Raw genomic sequence first — 6,803 nt, forward strand, 5'->3', positions numbered from 1 at the left:
TGGTTCTTAAGTATACTGCTCATTCAGATATTGACTCATCTTTCCAAAAAACATTTTCCAGATACCATTCCATTGTCTTCTATACATTTACCTTATGTCATATCACATTTTTAACTTGTGCTTTAGTGTTTCATAGAAATGTAAGAAAAGTTAGTTTCTTTTTTTATTGATGATTTGCAATAATCTGTTAACAGTGATATTTGTGATTATGTATACCACTGCATAACTTTTTCTATAGTAACATTGAGAAACAAGGACTCAAATAAACTAATACTTGCCTTAAGTTTTCATTAGAAATAAAGTAATACACCAGTGTATTATTACATGTAAAGTTCTATGTAACTTTCATCACACACAAAAAAGTAATGCTGATGGTAGACTGTATCTAGTCTCTTTGATTTTGTGCAGTAGGCATTGTTTGTGAATATTCTAGTGATTTATTGCTAGGATGACAAAAAAGAAAGGCAGAGATGAGACAGAAAAAGTCAAACATTTTATTTTTAAGTTGTCAAGGTTGGGTATGAATTTTGTTTAACTGAAAAAAACATGGAATGTGACAGGAATATCAAACACAATGGTCTGATGAAAATTAGGTAAGGTGCTAATTTAGTAGGGTGAAAATATGTAGAACTCCTCAATTTTATAGAAACATATTTTACACATCTAACTATAAAAGAATTTTTTTTTTGAGTTGGAGTCTCACTCTGTCACCCAGACTGGAGGGCAGTGGCTGCTCCCGGCCACCGCAGCCTCGACCTGCCAGGTTCCGGAGATCCTTCCGCCTTGCCTTCCAAGTAGCCGGAATTACAGGCATGGGCTACCATGCCCGGCTGATTTTTTTTGATCTATTGTAGAGATGAGGTCTCGCTGCCCAGGCGGGTCTCGAACCCGCGGGCTCAGGCAATCCACTCACCTCAGTCTCCCAAAGGTACGAGATTACAGGCTGAGCCACCAAGCCTGGCTTATAAGAGAATTTTAACTATCTAATATTTTGTATTATGTAGGCTGTTACAATTTTATCTATAAAAGTGATATGAATTAATTCAAACAAGTCTAATTGCCCAGTAAAAATATCAGAAAATATAGTTTTTTAAAAAACTAAACTAGTCTACAATCTTAATTTAAATATCTGATACTTCCAAAAACACATCTCAAAAATCATCCACCATGGTCAAGTGGACTTCATCCCAATGATGCAGGACTGTTTCAACTTCTGCAAGACCATAAATGTAATTAAATGCATCAACAGATGTATAAACAAGAATAATGTGATTATATCATTAGATGCAGAAAAGAATTCTGAAAAATCCAGCATTTCTTCATGATAAAAACCCTCAAATGCCTAGGTATAGAAGGAACATACCTCAAAATAGTAAGCACAATCTATGATAAACCCACAGCCACTATAATGCTAAATGGACAGAAACCGGAAACATTTCCCCTGAAAACTGAAACAAGAGAAACCTGCCCACTCTCACTCCTCCTATTCAACATTGTGTTGAAAGTTCTAACTAGAGCAATTAGACAAGAGAAGGAAATCAGGGGTATCCAAATAGGAAAAGAGGAAGTCAAATTATCCCTCTTTGCTGACAATATGATCCTATACCTCGAAAATCCAAGGAATCTGTCAAAAACCTGCTTGTACTGATAGAGCACTTTGGCAAAGTCTCAGGGGGCAAAATAAATGTGCAAAAGACAGTTGCATTCTTATACACCAAAAACAAGCAGGTGGAGGACCAAATAAAAAGCACAATCTCATTCATAATAGTCACACAAAAAATGAAATACCTTGGCATCTTCCTAGCCAGAGAAGTGAGACACCTTTACAATGAGAACTACAAAACACTGCTCAAAGAAATCCAAGAAGACACAAACAAATGGAAAAATATTCCATGCTCATGGATAGGAAGAATCATCATTGTTAAGATGTCCATCCTACCAAAGGCAATCTACAGATTCAACACAATGCTCATTAATCTACCAACATCATTCTTCTCAGACCTGGAAATGACAATACAGAAATTTATAGGAAAACATAAATGACCACGAATAGCCAAAACTATCCTTAGCAAAAAAACAAAGCAGGAAGTATCAAACTTCCCGACTTCAAACTTTACTACAAGGCTACAGTAACCAAAACAGTCTGGTATTGGTTCAAGAACAGGCCCATAGACCAATGGAACAGAATAGAGATTCCGGAAGCAAAGCCTCAATTCCTCAACCAACTCATCTTTGACAAAGCCCCCAATAACAACCACTGGGGAGAGGAGAACCCATTCAGTAAATGGTGCTGGGAAAACTGGCTGAATACATGCAGAAGATTGAAACAGGACTCTTACCTATCACCATACACAAAAACTAACTCTAAATGGATCAAAGACCTAAACCTAAAACCCCAAACTGTAAGAACCTTAGAAAATGCAGGAAACACTCTTATGGAAGTTGGAACTGGCAACCGATTCCTGATCAAAACCCGAAGTGCCCAGGCCATAAGAAATAAGATAGACAAGTGGGATCTCATCAAACTGACAAGCTTCTGCAAAGCCAAAGAAACCATCAAGAGAGCAGGGAGACAGCCCACAGAATGGGAAAAAATATTTGCCTGTATATCTGACAAAGCCCTAATATCTAGGATCTACAAGGAACTCAAATGCTCTGAAAGGACAAAAACAAACAGCCTTTTTAAAAAGTGGGCAAAAGGCATGAATAGACACTTCCTAAAAGAAGATATCCAGGAGGCCAACAGACACGTGAAAGATCTTTACAATGAAAAACTACAAAACACTGCTCAAAGAAATCCAAGAAGACACAAACAAATGGAAAAATATTCCATGCTCATGGATAGGGAGAATCAACACTGTTAAGATCTTACCAAAGGCAATCTACAGATATAATGCAATACCCATTAAATTGCCAACATCAATCTTCTCAGACCTAGAAATGACAATACAGAAATTCATATGGAAACATAAACAACCACAAATAGCCAAAACTATGCTTAGCAAAAGAAACAAAGCAGAAAGTATCACACTTCCAGACTTCAAACTTTACCATAAGGCTACAATAATCAAAACAGCCTGGTATTGGTACGAGAACAGGCATACAGACCAATGGAACAGGATAGAGATTCTGGAAGCAAAGCCTCAATTTCTCAACCAACTCATCTTTGCAAAGCCTCCAATAACAACCACTGAGGAGAGGAGAACCTATTCAGTAAATGGTGCTTTGAAAACTGGCTGATCACATGAAGAAGGTTGTAACAGGACCCCCACTTGTCACCCTACACAAAAATTTACTCTAAATGGATCAAAGACCTAAACATAAAACCCCAAACTATAAGAATCTTAGGAAAAACAGGAGACACCCTTATGGAATTTGGAACTGGCAACCAATTCCTGATCAAAACCCCAAGTGCCCAAGCCATAAGAGATAAGATACACAAATGGGACCTCATAAAACTGACAAGCTTCTGCAAAGCAAAAGAGATAATCAAGAGAGTGAATAGACAGTCTACAGAATGGAAAAAAAAAAAAAAAAAAAAAAAAAATTGCCAACTATATCTGACAAAGGCCTAACATCTAAGATCTACAAGGGACTAAAACATGACAAAAGGAAAAAACAAACAGTCCCATTAAAAAGTGGGCAAAAGACACAAAGAGACACTTCTGGAAAAAAGATAAATGGGCAGCCAATAGATACATGAAAAAGTGCTCAACCTCACTAATCATCAGAGAAATGCAAATCAAAACCTATCTGAGATGCGATCTAACTTCAGTAAGAATGGCCATCATTAATAAAACAAACATTAACAGATGCTGGCAAGGTTGCGAAGAAAAAGGAACACTTCTACACTGCTGGTGGGAATGCAAACTAGTACAAACTCTTTGGAAGATAGTGTGGCTATTTCTGAAAGAACTCCAGAAATTGACCTTCTATATGACTAAGTAATCCCCCTACTGGGAAATTACCTAGATGAACTCAAATTATTCTACAAAAAAGACACCTGCACAAGCATGTGTGCTGCAGCTCAATTTTTTTTTTTTTTTTTTTTTTTTGTGTTGGAGTCTCACTCTGTCACCCAGACTGGAGTGCAGTGGCCGCTCCTGGCCACCACAGCCTCGACCTGCTGGGCTCCGGCGATCCTTCTGCCTCAGCCTTCCAAGTAGCTGGAACTACAGGTATGTGCTAGCAAAAACATGGAACCCACTTTGTTGCCCATCGAAGTTGGACTAGATTTTAAAAATGTGGTACATATACACAATAGAATATTATGTGGCCATAAAGGACAAACATTGCAGCAACTTGGTTGAATTTAGGGTCTATCATACTCAGTGATCTGTCACAGAAATAAAAAACAGAGTACCATATGTTGTCACTCATAATCAGACCTTGAACAATTATCATAATATTATAAGAAAGGGATTGGCAGTAGTGGGAAACTGCCAGGGGAGGGAGGGGCACAAGGGTACCTGTATAATGAACATTTGTATACCTAACCCTGAAGTGTACTCCACATCATTAAAATAAAGAAAAGTAAATAAACATAAATAAATAAATGTCTGATAATTTTAGGAAATTACCCAGATTGTTTCTTATGTGCAAAATTTCAGAGGTTCAGAACTTTTTTTAATGTTCAGGGATAACAAATACATCTCAGTCTTTTGTTGACTCTAAGATTAGCTCATTTCTTACTCATAGGTTGAGGAATATTAGTCATTCTATTGATGAGTCTGTACTTTCACCTTATGGCAAGCTGACTTTTCTATGAGTTGCATTGACTGAACAGTAAGTGCCATTAATCTGAACAGTTATACATCCTTAATTCTATTGCTGACTCACCAAATGAGCCTAAGCATTAATTCCACTTATCTTCATTATAATCAACTATCATATCACCTCTCAGAAATGTTCCTTGTGCATACAGTGAAAACCACTTTGTGGTAAAGTAACCACAGCAACAACCACAAAACTTTACAGTTTTATATCAAGCGTCTTTGAAGTAACTGGAGCTTTATATCTTGGTCACATCCTCTTTCTTCGGTTGACTGCCATAGGCTAATAGACTCTAGCAAAACTCTCAAACCAGGGCATGTAAAGAGAGTAAGGAAATCACAAATGCCAAAGTCAGTCTGAAATTTAAGCTCATGGATGTGCTACACTCTCATGGTTAACCAACCAAGTTTGAATTATAAGTCATATAAAAATAACTTATCATTTATGCTAGATTAATGCTTCTACTTTGACTTTGGCTCTCTTTCCTTCCTCATCCATCACTCTCCATTTGGGGGAAATTTTTAAAAATTACTAAAATAATCCAAAATGGTATTTAAAACAACTCACTATTTTTTCTTTGAACCCGGACTTTTCTTGAGGTTTTAGAGGAGATTAGTTAAATGCTTAAAAACCAGCTTCTGACAATCTTCATTCATTCATTCATTTATTCATTTTAAAGCTAATGTCAAGGCATCAACTATTGTTAAATAAGCAAATAACATGGCAACTTTCTGCCCCTTTTTAATATTGAATTCTGCGGCCGGGCTCGGTGGCTCAGCCTGTAATCCCAGTGCATTTGGAGGCCGAGGTGAGTGGATTGCCTGACCCCGTGGTTTCGAGACCCACCTGGGCAACTTGGCAAGACCTCATCCCTACAATAAATTAAAAATTAGCCGGGTGTGGTAGCACGCACCTGTAGTTCCAGCTACTTGGAAGGCTGAGGCAGAAAGTTCGCCGGAGCCCAGCAGGTCGAGGCTACAGTGGCCGGGAGTGGCCACTGCACTCCGGTCTGAGTGACAGAGTAAGACTCCAACTCAAAATATATATATTTCTGCTAACTCATTACTTTTAACAATAATTATAATAATATTTTTATTCAATTATGACTCTATGCATGACATTAGTCTCCATTTTTAAAATTATTATTAGGCTAAGAACCCTTAAGATGAGTTTTTTCCCTCTCAACAAATTTTGTATGTGTCTACTACAGTATTGCTAACTACAGGCACAATGTCGTACAGCAGATCACTATATTTATATTCATCTTTAATAATGGAAACCTTACATTTGTTGAATGCCAACTCCCAATTTCCCTTTGCCTCATTTCCTTACTATATCAGATTCTGAATAAATATTCTCTGCTTATTCTTATTTGAGTAATCTTCATTTACTTCCATAACCATACCTTTGAAACAAGTACAGTAGTTGGTTTGGAACATAGAAACTAAGCACACCTGCTGACTTAATGGAATAGAATCTGTAGCCCTGAACTTCCATACAATGATTGAATAGCTATCACATGAAGTCACAGGCATTTTTTAAAGAGAGAGATGGCTTTTTAGGTAAAATTTACATCGTCTCCCTGTTTAGTTATGACTTCTATTTTGAAGAAAAGTCTGTCTTTCACAGTTATTTAAATAGTTTCGGATTAATCTGTATGATTAGACAAACATCAGTAACAAATATAATAAACCCTGCCATTCAAAACATTTAAAGAAAAGGCAATTATATGCTAACATGTTTTTGTCAGTAAGATATCCAACTTTTAAAAATACTGCATATAATTATCTTTGGTGACTGTGAAGACATTTCCAAGTTCTGCATTTTTTTCAGGATTCATGCTAAAAATGTCTCAACTACCACTTCCAGTAGTCACAAAAAAGTACAAAATAGACTTAAAATGTATAGAAATCTCTGCAACACAAAAGGTATGCAACAGTGTTTATAAAGACATGGCAAGTAACCTAGTGATCAGAAGTAAATCTCCAAAGAATTCTTAACAGAGCTTTTCCTAAGCTGCACAAGAGGCT

The sequence above is a fragment of the Carlito syrichta genome, unplaced genomic scaffold, assembly GCF_000164805.1.
Source record: "Carlito syrichta isolate Samal-C Ts95f unplaced genomic scaffold, Tarsius_syrichta-2.0.1 Scaffold315364, whole genome shotgun sequence".
Lineage (NCBI taxonomy): Eukaryota > Metazoa > Chordata > Mammalia > Primates > Tarsiidae > Carlito > Carlito syrichta.